The following is a 15,234-nucleotide window of genomic DNA, read 5'->3' as shown; positions in this document are numbered from 1 at the left end:
AACCATATCTATCTCATATGAACTCGAAATTGAGTGATTCCAAATCCTACGGATTCGTGACGCCGAGATCTTCAAAAATAGATCCATTGTGTTTGATGACAAATAATGTTTAACACCATAGATGTAGAAAAATCTACCTTAAATATGGAAATAACTGAATTTTTTTGAAATTATCAAAAAAATAAATGGAAATGTAAATATGATGCATTAAAAATAATTTTTATCAAACACGATGAGTCTATTTTTGAAGATCTCGACGCCACGAATTTGTAGGATTTGAAATCACTCAATTTCGAGTTCGTATGAGAAAGATACAAATTTTTGAAGTTTTGATGCAAAAAAAATTATTTGAAAAAAATAGGAGAGAGAAAGTGACGAATTTATTAATAAATAAGGGCAAATAAGACCTTAATTATTGCCACATAAGCCATTTGGCTATATCCCTAAAAATTGTCAAACATAGGCTAGATCCAAAATCACATGTTTAAAGTGGCCTAATTAGTTACAAATCTCATAAATAAAAGCCCCTCTTTGTCGCTGAATGTCGTCGAATGTCGGGCGAAAAGAAAAAAAAAACAGAGTTCAAAATCCTGGGCAATCGGCGAAGAAGACGAAGTTTTGCCGGGGAATTTCCTGGGCAATCGGCGACTTTCCTCGTTTTCGTCACACCGGAGTTCAAAATCAGCGTTTGTTCGACGAAAATCGGTCGAGTATGTGGAACCTCATTTTCAATGTTTGCTTCAATGGAGTTTTTCTTTATTTCATTCAACCAAGCGAAGAAGAAGATAGAAGAATAGTGGTAGCTAGCTTGGTCTAGCGGTAATCCCACACTCACCTCGACGGAGAGGTCATGGGTTCAAGCCCCCATGGGCTGCAGAAATGCATGCCCCCTAGGATTTATTCCAGTAAGTATGTAATCTTGGCCAATAGTGCCACCTACTATGTAATCTTGGCCGATAGTGCCACCTGCGATTTGCACTACTAATATATCGTGTAATCTTGGCCGATAGTGCCCCTTCTAAAAAAAAAAGAAGATAGAAGAATAAGGGGGAAGAGAGAGAAATTGTGGTCCCACCAAATTTATTAACCCTATCTCTCTATTTTTTTTTTTTTTTTAAAAACACCCTATCTTCTACGGTCACTTGATTAAAAGTCTAAAACAATAATAATAATAATAATAATATATACAATCCACTCTCTCTTCCATTGTTGTATTTTACCTTTAGGCCCCACTATATATATAAGTGTTATTTGTTGTTCTTTACATATAAGTCTACATCGATTATTAATATTTAAACTCATTGGAACATTTTTTATTACAAGTTTAAAGAGTACGATTATTGCTATATATCAGAATTTTTTTATAGTTAGAATAATAGTGGTCGACTATTTAATTGCTTGGAATAACTATTTTACTTAGGTAAAAAAATAACAATGAATTTTCAATATATTATAACATTATTCTACAAATAACAAAATACACTATATATAAATAAATAAAATTAAAATTGTAAAATACGCATATGTATATATGTATATATTTTTAATATATTCTACAACATTATTTCCATTCGGTTTTCCGTCGGCACGTTGGTTTTCCATGGAAAACGGCATTTCACTTGCCCTTTTCCACAATTTTTCCGTTGGGTTTTCCATCGGCATGACGATTTTCCGTAAATCAGGAGGGTCGAAACGGCAACGAAAACGGCATTTGATTCCTTGGTAAAAATAAAATTGAATGGTAATCAGAATGATAATAGGAATGGCAATAGAATGCAATAGATATTCTTTTATTTTGTTTGTTATGCACTTTTCAAAAGTTAAAAACATAATGGAATTAATTTTAAAATTTACGTAATTACCCTCATCCCTACCAAAAACCCAAATCGTCATTGTAGGAAGAGCCCCCATTAAAATGGGTTTCATAACATCTGTCCTATAAGTAAAAATAGCAAAAAATAAAATAAAGTTCATCACTTCATCTGAAACCCACCATCACCATTGTTAGTTCAACCGCTCCGACAAAGTCCCCAACCAGCAAAAAAAACAAAAGTTTTTTTTTTCTTACAGAGGTTGAAGGAGGTCATCTATGGAGGTTCAAAATAGGTCGTAATTGTTGGACGAGACCAACGATAAACCAAGATCGGGCAAGCTAATATCCCGAACAAGCCAAAACTACAAAAAAAAATGTCGACGATGAACGGGTGTCTCACGGTGGTGTCTCGGGGGCGGTGTCGAGGACGAGAGTGGCCGCCGCGTAGACACAGGCGAGGCGGTGGCGGCGGCGGCGACTTAAGTTTCGCCGGAGACCCTGTTCGTTATTGCTACTGTGCGATTTTTATCCAGACACGATGTTTCTTTCTTTGTAATATTTTAAATATTTTTAAGATAATTGAAGGATAGTTTTGGTAAGATAAATGTGAATGGAATGGTCCATTCTTCTGTTATTGAAAGGAATGAAAATGAAACAATGAAGGGCATGTTTGGTAGTTCACTAAAACTGTTTTTGTTTTCTGTTTTTGTTTTTATATAGTTGTAGTCTAAAAATATTTTGCAGTTGTTTTCAAATAACTGTTTGGTAATGATTTCAGTTTTTTTTTAATTCAGTTTTTTGTAATTGCAGTGTAATAATTCACATAAGAATTAGGCGTCGAGATATATACAAATTGAAAGTCTTTGCTGCAAATATAATGGTCGTACCTTTAGTAATAATGATTGTTCAGAAGTTCATCGGAAAACACCGTTTGTCTTTGTAGTCAATACAATAAATATCAAATTTTGATACCTAATGTTGACTAAAATTAGTGAAAACTCATGTGCTCGACGAGAGGATCACGACTAATTAATAGTTTGTAAAATGGAGTTTCGATTGTTTAAAATTTGCCATAATTGTAAAACTTAAGTTTTTCAGGGAACGAAAACAAATTCGATAATCAAAATTGAGGAAAATGAAATGATGTTGATAGGAGAGAAGAAAATGTCAAGAGGATATATTAAAAAAAAAAAGGAAAATAAAAAATAAAAAAAGTTTAGTGAAAAAATTAGAAAACACCTAAAAACTGTTTTATGATTTTCTTCATTAAAACAGAAAAAAGTTTGAAAACTTTTTGAGTTGTATTCTGATAATGATCAAACAAACAGTCAATTCAGTTTTTTCAAAAAACTGTTCAAGTTAGAAAAGTCAAAAATAGTTTTCAAATAATGAAACAAACAGGGCCGAAGATTCTATAGAATGATGATTACGTCAACAAAATATGAACCAAACAAAGTAATATAATTTTTTTTTTTAATGGATTCCATTCCATTCCTTCATTTTAGGTGAACCAAACATGCCTTAAATATTTGCGCTTTTAAAAACACTATTTGTTGTAATTTTCCCTACTCCATATTAATGTGCCATGTAGCAACGTTTTTCTTACACGATAATCGTATTTGATAGGCTGGCAAGCTTTAAAATATAGTGGTATAAATGTCAAGGGCATGATCGCATGAAAGTAAATGGGTATATTCGGAATTCTTAACTTTGTAAAACCGATACTCACGCCCTTGATTCACAATTGTACTCGTTACTACAAATCTTTTTTTAGAAAGCTTATACTCATTACATATATAGAGGTGCAATTACTCATTACATATGTAGAGCCAATTACTCATTTCATATAGAGCCAATTACTCATTTCATATAGAGCCAATTACTTTCCTTTTCCGAGAAAAAGAGCAGCGAAAAAGGCAAGTTGATAGAGAATCGTATTCTTCGGAGTCGATACAGAACTCCCAAAAAACACAAATGATCTCTCTTAATTCATGCTTAGCCTCCAATTCATTACATCAGTGTCTATATATGGCTCTGTTTTCCAATTAAACTAAACATATGCAGAAGAAACTGAATAAGAGAAGCTAAATTTTGGGCCTTCACTGAAGCCCATTATGTTCAGCCACTAATTACCCAGCCCTACCCATAACCGTATCACAAGTACTTAAAAAAATAAAAATAAAAAATAAAAAAAAAACTAATTACTCTCATTCAGTCAGTTTCCTATTTTAAAGCTTTGCGTTAACAAGCTTTGCGTTCGACTCGCATACTCTTTGACCTAAAATCCACCCACCAGCTCTCTCTCGCCGTTGCTGTCACCTTCTCTTCTACATGGCCGGTACAATTTTTTTTTCTTTTTCGTTTGGCCTTAGTTGGCATTATCATTATCAATACAGATTGTGCATATACGGTTGACGTTTATTTTTCCCTTTATGAATAGTTGATGATGATGATTATTTTGTCCCAGTTTCCTTATCTCACGCTTTTCCTGAAAGCCATACTAGCTCTCTTGCCATCGCCGTAGTTCTAGTTCCGCAAGCATCTTCATCCTCCTCATCCAAACAGCTGGTACATTTTTTTTTTTTTTTGGGGTTGGCCTTAGTTATCATTATCATGGTTGACGTTTTATTCCGTTATATGAATGGTTAATGCTGATCGTTTTGTCCCGGTATCTATATATCACTCTTTTACTGAAAATCCACAACAGCTCTCTGGCGATCGCTGTCACCATCACCGTTACATAGGTTGGCACTGTCGTACCCCATATTCTGAGATCCGAGAACATAGGTCAAATAAATCTGTAACCCATAAATGCCTCAATCAATCAACGCGAACACCGAAATATTGAATTTAAGCCACAACTTTTTTAGCATTTGACTTGTATTTAGATCTAGCATTCCACGTCCAAACAAAATAATTTAAGCTATCTTCTCGAAAAAATTGTCAACGCAGCGTGACTCTCGACCACCAATGTGAGTTTTGCTCTGGTTTAATGAATAGTAACATAATCACAAACTCTAGTAATAGTTTTCCCTTGAAAGAGACTACAATCATACTATTTCTTTTCGTTTCCCTTTGTACATGTGTAACGGAGCACCCCACCAATTTTGCATGTAGGTTCACTGAAAACTTACAAATTATCTTGCCTGCAACCTATGTAACATGCAATGTCCTCTATGATATTATCACATTGATCTTGACTCGTCAAACACGTAGCACGACTAGTCTGTAATAATGACCTCTTGGATACCAAAGTGTTGCTCTCTATTAGCTCGCTAAGTATGCAAAGCATCTCATACATGCGAGTAGCTATACAAGAAACAATTTTTTCGTGGTTTTTGTGGCACGGGTAACCATACTTTCCTTTTTTTTTAACAATATGATCAATATTATAATTCAGCAAAAACAAATCTAGCCAAGCTCAGTACTGAATATGCAGTCTCCGTACGAGCAGTAAGATGAAATTCGTATTCGTTCTCCCTCACAACCGACGTTTTTCAGAATCTCATAAATTTGGTTAGCAACTTATTTGTTGCTCATGTATTTTACTTGTATGATTTTCGACGAATGATCATCTTTTACAAAATTTGTTATCTTCATTTTTCTCGAAACCGGCAATAACAGTTTCATTCGTCGTGAATGGATTTCATTGCCGATTTCGAGAAAATGGAGATAGCAAATTTTGTAAAAGATGATCATTCATCATAAATCATACAAGTAAAAAATATGAGCAGCAAAAAAGTTGGTAAGCGAATTTATGAGATTCTAGAAACGTTGGCGGTGGGGGAGAACGAATACGAATTTCTTCTTCACGCTCGTACAGAGACTACATATTCAGTGAGCTGGGCTACAATTGTTTTGCTGAATTATAAGATTGATTATAGTGTTATAAAAAAGAAAAATATGGTTACCCGTGTCACAAAAACCACAAAAAATTGTTTCTTGTATAGCTACTCGCATGTATGAAATGCTTTACATACTTAGCGAGCTAATAGATAGCGATACTTTAGTATCTAAGAGGTTGTTATTCTACACTAGTCGTGCTACATGTTTCACGAGTCAAGATCAATGTGATACTATCATAGAGGACATTGTCTGTTACATAGGTTGCAGACGAGATAATTTAGAAGGTGAACATACATGCAAATTGGTGGGATGCTCCGTTACACATGTTCAAAGGGAAATGGAAAGAAAGAGTATGATTATAGTCTCTTTCAAGAGGAAACAATTCCTAGAAGTTGTGATTATGTCACGATTCATGAAACCGGAGTGAAATTCATATTGGTGGTCGAGAGTCGTGTTGCGTTCAACCGATTAGTGAATGCGATTTTTTTCGGGAATACTTGTATTATTTTATCTGGAGGTGGATTGTCATATTTAAATACAAGACGAAAGTTATGGCTCAACTTCAAGCTTTCGGTTTTCGTGTTGACTAATTGCTTCATTTATGGGTTACTGATTTATTTGATCTACGTTCAAAGAGAGATAATGCATTAATGAAGGACCCGATATGGGTGAGCTATGTTGAGTCACACCCTGATTTACGCGAGGAGTACAAAAGCATGGTGGAAAAAGAGGGTGAAATTGAAGATTTGAATTTTCATAGATTCAAATATCTTGCCGATGTTTATCTTGTGCGCGAACTTGGCCTGGGGAAGGGTGCGTTGTCTCTGTGATTAGTTCATATTACATTTTCAGTTTCTCAAAAAAAAAAAAAATTAGTTTAAAGCGTTTGATTTATTCATTTTTTTTTTTGCAGTAACTCGTGTTCTTGATTTCGACGCCGCATCCTAGAAGTATATGACGAGTTGGAAGGTGGGTCGATTTACTTTTTTCTTATATATATGCGTAACTAGTGTGTTGGATATTACTCATATTGCCTTGACGTGACCCGAGTGAAGCTATGGAGTTTGCTTGTCAAAACAATGCTGTAGCAGAATACTCCCTGAAATATGATGTCCGGTTTTATTGTGATTTTTTGTTTGGAAATGTGGATTTTTTTAATGAAACTCTTTTACGAAGTTTGGTTTTATTTTTATTTTTTGCTATGAGTACTGCCTTGCTTTACACAAGCTAATCTGAAAGTGTAATCAATGCCTAAGAGGTCTGTTCATGCTTTGTAGCGTTTATTCCCTGTTTTGAGATAAAACCAGACGAATCTTGAAACGCAAGTAATGATCTTCAACCTATGAACTAGTGCAAGATAATGAAATTGGACAAGACACAGATTTACCCTGGTTCGATCAAAATGATCTACATCCAGCAACGAGTCCGATCCACTATCTTCTTGAACAATTACAAGCTTGCTTCGATCACAATCTTCTACCGAGAAACTCTCAATTTTAGGGTTCTTGAGAGAAATCTTATCTAGAGATTTTCGAGAGGTGAGAAAGAGTAATGTTTGTTCCTTTTTCTGTCTAACTCACTCTAGGATACGAGTTTCTCTATTTATAGAACATAGAGAAACCGTTTACAAGGGTAACTTAAACTTTAAGCTATCCTGCTGTTGACGTGCACACTGCAACTATGAACCAGCAGTCTTCACTCTTGATCCAAGGGTTGTTATTCACTCTGAAGGTAAGATCAACGCATCACAATTCTCCACCTTGAGCTTACTCCTTCAAACTGTACTAGTGGACCAAACTCGTTTTCACTCAGCTCCTTGAACTCCCAACCTTGATCAGCTTCAAGCAATGTGCAAATTTATTGCTTGATACTGTCTTGGTCAACATGTCAGCAGGGTTCTCTTCAGTAGAAATCTTCTGAATCTTCACCTCGCCTCCATTTATGATGTCACGAACAAAATGCATCTTCACATCTATATGCTTTGATCTCTCATGAAAAACTTGATGTTTTGACAGATGAATCGCACTTTGACTGTCACAATGCACTGTGACTTGTTCTTGTTTCATTCCCAACTCAGCCACTAGTCCTTTCATCCAAATAGCTTCCTTGATTGCCTCAGTTATGGCCATGTACTCAGACTCAGTTGTAGACAAGGCCACAACAGACTGGAGGTTAGACTTCCAACTCACTGCTCCACCACACACAGTGAACACATATCCGGTGAGAGACTTCCTTGTGTCCAAACTTCCTGCATAATCTGAGTCAACAAAACCTTCCACTTTGGCATCTTCTTCATTGCATCTTCTATAAATGATCCCTGTATCCAGAGTTCCTTTAAGGTATCTCAGGATCCATTTCACTGCTTGCCAATGCTCTTTTCCTGGTTCAGCCATGAATCTACTCACCACACTGACAGCATGAGCCAAGTCAGGCCTTGTACATATCATAGAGTACATTATGCTTCCCACTGCACTTGAGTAGGGTACGTGACTCATCTCCAGCTTTTCTTCATCTGTTATAGGTTTCTGTGTGACAGATAACTTGAAATGCTGGGCCAAGGGGGTTAGAACAGTTTTTGAAGAAGACATATCAAATTTTTCAACCACTTTGTTCAGATAACCATGTTGATGAAGACATAGAATTCCATTTATTCTATCTCTTCTGATTTCCATGCCAAGAATTTTCTTAGCCGGACCAAGATCTTTCATTTGAAAAACATCATTCAGTCTGTTTTTCAACTGATTAATCTCAGACTTGCTATGGCAAATTATTAGCATGTCATCAACATAAAGTAAAAGGTAAATCATTTGATTTTGAGAAACCTTTTTCAGGTAAACACACCAGTCATAAGAACTCCTCCTATAGCCATTTGTAATCATGAAATTATCAAACTTTAAGTACCACTGCCGTGGAGATTATTTCAAACCATACAAAGATTTTTTTAAAAGACAGACTTTGTTTTCATTTTTGATGAATCCTTCAGGCTGAGACATGTAAATGGTTTCTTCTAAATCACCATAGAGAAAAGCAGTTTTAACATCAAGTTGTTCAAGTTCCAAATCATTTTGAGCAACAAAGGCTAGGAGTGTCCTTATGGATTTGTGTTTAACAGCAGGTGAATAGATTTCATTGAAATCTATACCCTCCTTTTGGGTGAAACCTTTAGCTACAAGCCTAGCTTTGTATCTAGGTTTCTCTACCCCTGAAATTCCCTCCTTAATCTTGAAAATCCACTTGGACCCTACTAGTTTCTGGTTCTTAGGTTTGTCAACTAGGATCCAAGTTTGATTTTCATTTAAGGAGTCAATTTCATCCTGCATTGCAGATTTCCATTTGTGACTATTATGGCCTATTACAGCTTCTTTATAGGTTCTAGGTTCTTCTTGAAGAACATCAGAACCTATTGAGAGAGCATAGGCAATAATGTCAGCATAACCATACCTGGTTGGAGCCCGGGGAATCCTTCTGGCTCTGTCTCTGGTAAGTTGATAGTCAACACCAGCTTCTTCTGCATGTGGCTCTTGATTGGCTTCATTTTCATCTTGTTGGTCAATTTCTGGTTCTTGGTCTTGTTGAAAATGAGCTGGTTGGTCAAGTACTTGTTCCTGTTGATCTTGCTGAGGTTGTTCTTCATTTTGAATCTCCACCTCAATGTTAACACCTGGTACTTGGTCTTCAGCTGCTTCCAAAGATCCAAAATCCTTGTATGCTTGCCTTCCAAGAAAATCACTTTCATTGAAAGTAACATCCCTGCTTATCAGAGATTTTCTGTGTCCTTGTTCCACACACCAGAGCTTGTATCCCTTGACTCCAATAGGGTAGCCTATGAAAATGCACTTCAAAGCCCTTGCATCTAGTTTTTCCTGTTTAACATGTGCATATGTTGTACATCCAAACACTTTCAATCTAGAGTAGTCAGTTTTGTGGTCAGTCCATAATTGCATGGGTGTTTTGAAACTCAGAACAGTAGAGGGACATCTATTTATGAGATAACATGCAGTGGCTACAGCTTCTGCCCAAAAAGATTTAGGCAACCTAGCATGGATCAGCATACATCTTACTCTTTCCAAGACAGTTCTATTGTACCTCTCAGCCAAACCATTTTGCTGTGGAGTACCTGCCACAGTCAAATGTCTTTGTATTCCATTTTCCCTGCAAAACTGGTTAAACTCTTCTGATACATACTCAAGGCCATTGTCAGTTCTGATTTTCTTTACCTTTTTACCTGTTTGATTTTCTGTCATGGTCTTCCAATCCTTGAAAGTCTGAAGAGCATCATTCTTGTGCTTGATGATGTAAACCCAAGATCTTCTTGAGTAGTCATCAATTATTGTCATGAAGTATCGGCTGCCACCATGAGAGTTGACTCTTGATGGTCCCCACAGATCTTAATGTATGTACTCAAGCCTTTCTTGGGTTCTGTGAATTCCCTGATTGAAACTCAGCCTGTGTGCTTTCCCTAGTACACATTCTTCACAAAACTTGAGCTTTCCAAGCTTATCAGTACCAAATAAACCTTGCCTTGATAATTCAAGAATAGCTTTCTCACTAACATGTCCTAATCTCAAATGCCATAAGTTTGATTTCTCAGAAACATCATGGGCAGTTGGGTTAGCATTTCCTGTAACAGTATTTCCAACAAGGTGGTATAGACCATGTTTCCATCTACCTCTTATGACAACAGTATTACCTTTTGATACATCCAAGATACCTTTTTCTGACTTCCACGAGAAGCCTTGTTTGTCAAGAGTACCTAACGAGATCAAGTTTCTTTTGAGATCAGGGATATACCTGACATTTTGTAGGATTCTGTCCATGCCATCAAACATTTTGATCCTTATGTTGCCATGGCCAAGGACTTTACATGCCATATTGTTTCCAAGAAGTACAGTTCCTCCATCTTCCATTGTCAGATCTTCAAACCAGTCTTGTCTGGGACACATGTGATATGTGCACCCACTATCCAGGATCCAATCTTGGGAGGAGTCTTGATCAGAGACATTGAGCAGTTCAGCAGCTCCAAGATCTTGTTCAGCCAAAGCCATTTTGCCTTCTTTTGCAGTGTTTCCATTTCTTTCAGGACAGTTTTTTCTTGTGTCCTTCTTTATGACAGTGGTAGCACTTGAAAGAGAAGGTCTTGTCTCCAGACTCAGAAACTTTGGGCTTTTGACTCCTTTTCTGGTTAGAGTTCTTCTTCTTGTCCCATTTGCCTTTGACGTTCAAACCCTCAGCTTGAGTCTTGGTTCCTGGTTTTGACTCAAGTTCCTTTGATTTGAGAGCAGCTTGAACTTCCTCTAGGGAAAGAGATTCCCTGCCATATTTCATTGCATCAACCAGATTAGAGTAAGACTTTGGAAGCGCATTAAGGATTAGGATAGCCTGGTCTTCGTCATCTATTCCAACATCAATATTGGCCAGATCAATTATGATCTTGTTGAAGTCGTCCAAACTTTCGTTGATCGGCTTGTCTTCTTGGATTTTGAAAGCATAAAGCCTTCCCTTCAGATAGAGACGATTTTGGAGAGACTTTGTCATGTATAGTGATTCCAGTTTCGTCCAAATCGCCGCCGCAGATTTTTCTTTTGCGACTTCCCTCAGAACACGATCACCTAGATGAAGAATTAGCGTGCTATAGGCGAGTTCAAGGATGTCGGACTTCTCTGAATCGGTGAGAGTCGTCGGCAAATCCTTTTCGCCTCTTAGGGCTTTGACGATCTTCATCTGTACCAGGATTGCTCGCATTCTTTGACGCCAGAGCGCAAAATCTCCTTTTCCATCGAAGCGATCAATCTCGATCTTTGTAAAACCCATCGTTCTTGATGGCTCTGATACCAATTGTAGCGTTTATTCCCTGTTTTGAGATAAAACCAGACGAATCTTGAAACGCAAGTAATGATCTTCAACCTATGAACTAGTGCAAGATAATGAAATTGGACAAGACACAGATTTACCCTGGTTCGATCAAAATGATCTACATCCAGCAACGAGTCCGATCCACTATCTTCTTGAACAATTACAAGCTTGCTTCGATCACAATCTTCTACCGAGAATAAACACAGTTGAGACGAGAGCGCAGATCAGTATTTTAACACCGACACACGTTCCTTTTCTCTCTTTTTCGCGCCCCAGACTCTGAACTCGAAGCTGAAAACAAGAGACTCCATATTTTAGCTCGAACAAGGATCGAAGAAACACTGATAAGATTATAACGACAGTATGATTATTAGAAATCTAACTCAAGGGAGGTGAAAGGTATACAGTGGGGACGAGAGGGCATTGCATTGACTTCCTTGCCCAAGATAAACGTATTTTTCATCGGCGATGAAGTTCAAAGGACAAAAATTTCACTTATGAAATGTATCACGCGACATGATATCTTTCTCGTAAAACCCACAGTGCTTGCATTTCTTCTCCGACAGTTCTGCAAGAGCCTGAAAAGATCATGAATAACCAACCCGTTCCTGTTTAGCTTTACAATCGCTAAACCGACTTGCAACAACGTTTCTGATCTTACATCAAGAGTTAAAACTAAAAAAGACACTTTGTATCGCTAAAAGCAAATGAATTCTGTTCTACACACTTTTTATTTTTTGTTTTTAGAGATTACAGACACAAGAATGAACAAGACCAAGAACAAGTGATAACTGACTTGTTTCAAAACTACTCAACTAAGATACAAAACACAAATTTAAACACATAACCTCTTCTTTTTTTTCTTTTTTTTTTGTCCTGTTCTCAGAATTGAACAATGTGTGTTGTGCTCTTAAAAAAAAAAAAAAAAAAAAAAAAAAAACACTTCTGTGCGTGATGAAAAAAAAAACAATTAATTGAGTAACTAAGCTACAAAAATTTGGAGATTTTTACTAAATAGTCAATTTTTTATAAATTGTAAGTAAATAGTCATTATGATTATGTGACATTATTTGGACGTTTTTAGCATTTCAGTTATGCCCTTGAAGTCTGATAATTATTTATAATTATTAACGAATATTTACAACTATTAATGTATTTTTGGCTTTGTTAATAAAATCTCATGGTTTTTTACTTCAAATTTACCCCTCATAACTTATTTCAAAATATAATTACCCTACATAATTTATTTTAAAAGTAATTACAGCTTGTAACCTTAATAATAAATTTTTAATATCGATTTAGGATGTTACATTTATATTTAGCCTCTCCTGAAAAAACAGAAATTTTCTGGCTTTACCCCTGGCTATAAAAAAAAATTACTTAATTCCAAGCAAAATAAAAGCTCACTTTAAATACAAAACGTTTTTTATCATGTGCCAAAGAAAGATAACACATAGAAAAGAAACAATTTGATAAACGTAAGGGAGTTTTCCAAAACTAGGAGTAAATAAAGGGCAAATGACTTTTTTGGACGTTTTTTTTAAAAGGTCAGCAATAGGACCTCTTCATTTATTTCTATTTATGTAATTACCATTATACCCTTATTTATTTTCTATTTTTTTTTTAAGAATCCTAAAAACTAAACCATACTCTCAATCTCTCCTTTCTTTTCTTTCATTTCGGCTTCATCTTCTCCATTGCACTTGTTTCATCTCCTCCATTGTCTCCGTCGCATCTCCTCCATTGGCGTCGTGTCCCATTGTCGTCGGGGTGTCTGGATCTCAGCCGGCGTCCGTCCTCTCTCTCAAACTTGACGGCCATCCCTCCTCTCTCTCTTAGTTCGCGCCGTCCGTCGTCTTCCAAGGCCACCCACCTTCGCCGCCGTCTCTCTCTGCCCTTTCCGGCGCATCAAGCTCGCACATTGACACTCTTTTCGCTCTTTATTCCGGTAAGCTCCCTCATACATAGCCATTTCGTTACAGTGTTTGTGACCAACGTTGTCACGAAAGATTCAGCATGACTCAATATTTCGTGACAATATAGTCACAGACCCAAATTATTTCGTGACTGTCACAAAACTAAATTATTTCGTGACTATGGAGCTTCAGCATGACTCCATATTTCGTGACAATATAGTCACAAAAGGAAATTATTTCGTGACACTATTGTCACGAAATTAAATTATTTCGTGACACCCATAGTCACGAAAGCTTCAGCATGACTCCATATTTCGTGACAATATAGTCACAAAACGAAATTATTTCGTGACACTATTGTCACGAAATTAAATTATTTCGTGACACTATTGTCACGAAATTAAATTATTTCGTGACACTATTGTCACGAAATTAAATTATTTCGTGACACTATTGTCACGAAACTAAAGTCTGCAATGACAAACATGAACGATATTATATAATATGGATTCAAGTGCTTACTATATATCTGCGCATATAATAAAGTTTTATGAGAAAATAATTTAATGTGACTTTATCTCCACTATTTGCAGTTATGAAAGACATTCATACCTTCGTCAAGCATAGCGGTAGATGGGTGAAACATGAACGATACGAGGCTGGCCCTGGGTGTGCAGTGGGAATCTTAATACCGGCAAAAGCAACGTACGAGGTGTTTATGCAGCTATTGTATGCCACGCTCAGTCGCTCACCTAAAAATCAAGTCCTCCGTGTTTCTTATGAGACAGAAGGGTCGGTACCCCCAGTAAGTATTGACTCCGACCTAAGTTTGAAATGTTACTTGCATCTTCGGAAGGAGAAACCGGACAGATCCAAATTTAGTTTGGTAGTAGATATGGAGCCATTGAAGCAAGAGCCGTTGGTTTCGGACTCAGGCGTTGGTTCAACTCCGAACACCGGTCAACCAGCACAAGCGGACATTCAGGCTAGTTCTCCTAAGTCGGAGGCTAGTTCTCCTAAGTCGGAGGCTAGTTCTCCCGAGATTCCCGACCCGAATCAGAGTCATTCAGGCACACCATGGCAGACCCCTCCGCGCTCAGGCACTCCAAAACGGTTTAGTACGCCTTGCTCTAGAACGAGGAGGACGAGTCAATGCGCTACGCCTTCCACTGATAACCAAAATATGCATCCTGACCTTGATGTGTCAGATATTCACTCTCCGCTGAGACTAGTCAAAGGAGGATTGTACGCCAACAAAGCAACTCTGAAGAAACATTTATGCATGTTAGCAATCACCAAACATTTTACGTTCAAGACGAAGACTTCTAACAAACGGTATATCCATGTTGTTTGTCGAGATGACTCATGCGCGTGGTCTGTTCGTGGAGTAAAAAAGACTACATCCGAGATCTTTGAAGTGAGGAGGTGACTTATTACTTATTTCTACATTGATATTATCGTGGTGACCCGAAATTAACATTGCTCTTACATTCTTGCAGGTATGATTCTGAGCACACGTGTGCTACACAATTCAGACAAGGAGAACATCCTCAGGCTACGTCCACATTTGTAGGCGAGACTATGAAACACAGGTACATCGATCCCTCATGTTCACCATGCAAACCCAAAGACATCATGTCCTACATGCAACAAGATTTTGGAGTGGACATGTCCTACAAAAAAGCATGGAGGTCAAGACAGGCGGCACTATCATCATTGTTTGGCACCGATGATGCATCGTATAGATCTCTGCCTAAATTCATGTACATGTGGTCGACTAACAATCCAGGTTCGTCATTCGACCTT

General features: G+C 37.1%; 1 protein-coding gene and 1 long non-coding RNA gene across 2 annotated transcripts in view; one reads left to right on the top strand and one right to left on the bottom strand.

The window, feature by feature from the left end:
- The window catches only part of CHIP (carboxyl terminus of HSC70-interacting protein), a 58,837-nt gene that overhangs the window by 28,256 nt on the left and 15,347 nt on the right, over positions 1 to 15,234 (bottom strand). The gene's annotated exons all lie outside the window — the stretch shown is intronic.
- On the top strand, positions 4,042 to 6,696 carry LOC149387943 (uncharacterized). The gene is made up of 4 exons (XR_016300589.1): positions 4,042 to 4,151; positions 4,281 to 4,381; positions 4,521 to 6,472; positions 6,573 to 6,696. It is a non-coding gene; the product is annotated as an uncharacterized LOC149387943 (long non-coding RNA).

The sequence above is a fragment of the Urtica dioica genome, chromosome 8 (genome assembly GCF_054948205.1).
Source record: "Urtica dioica subsp. dioica isolate 48M chromosome 8, U.dioica_male_clone48M_v1_H2, whole genome shotgun sequence".
NCBI classification, from domain to species: domain Eukaryota; kingdom Viridiplantae; phylum Streptophyta; class Magnoliopsida; order Rosales; family Urticaceae; genus Urtica; species Urtica dioica.
The sequence above is the reverse complement of the archived record's forward strand: the minus strand, read 5'-3'. Positions and strand labels throughout refer to the sequence as shown.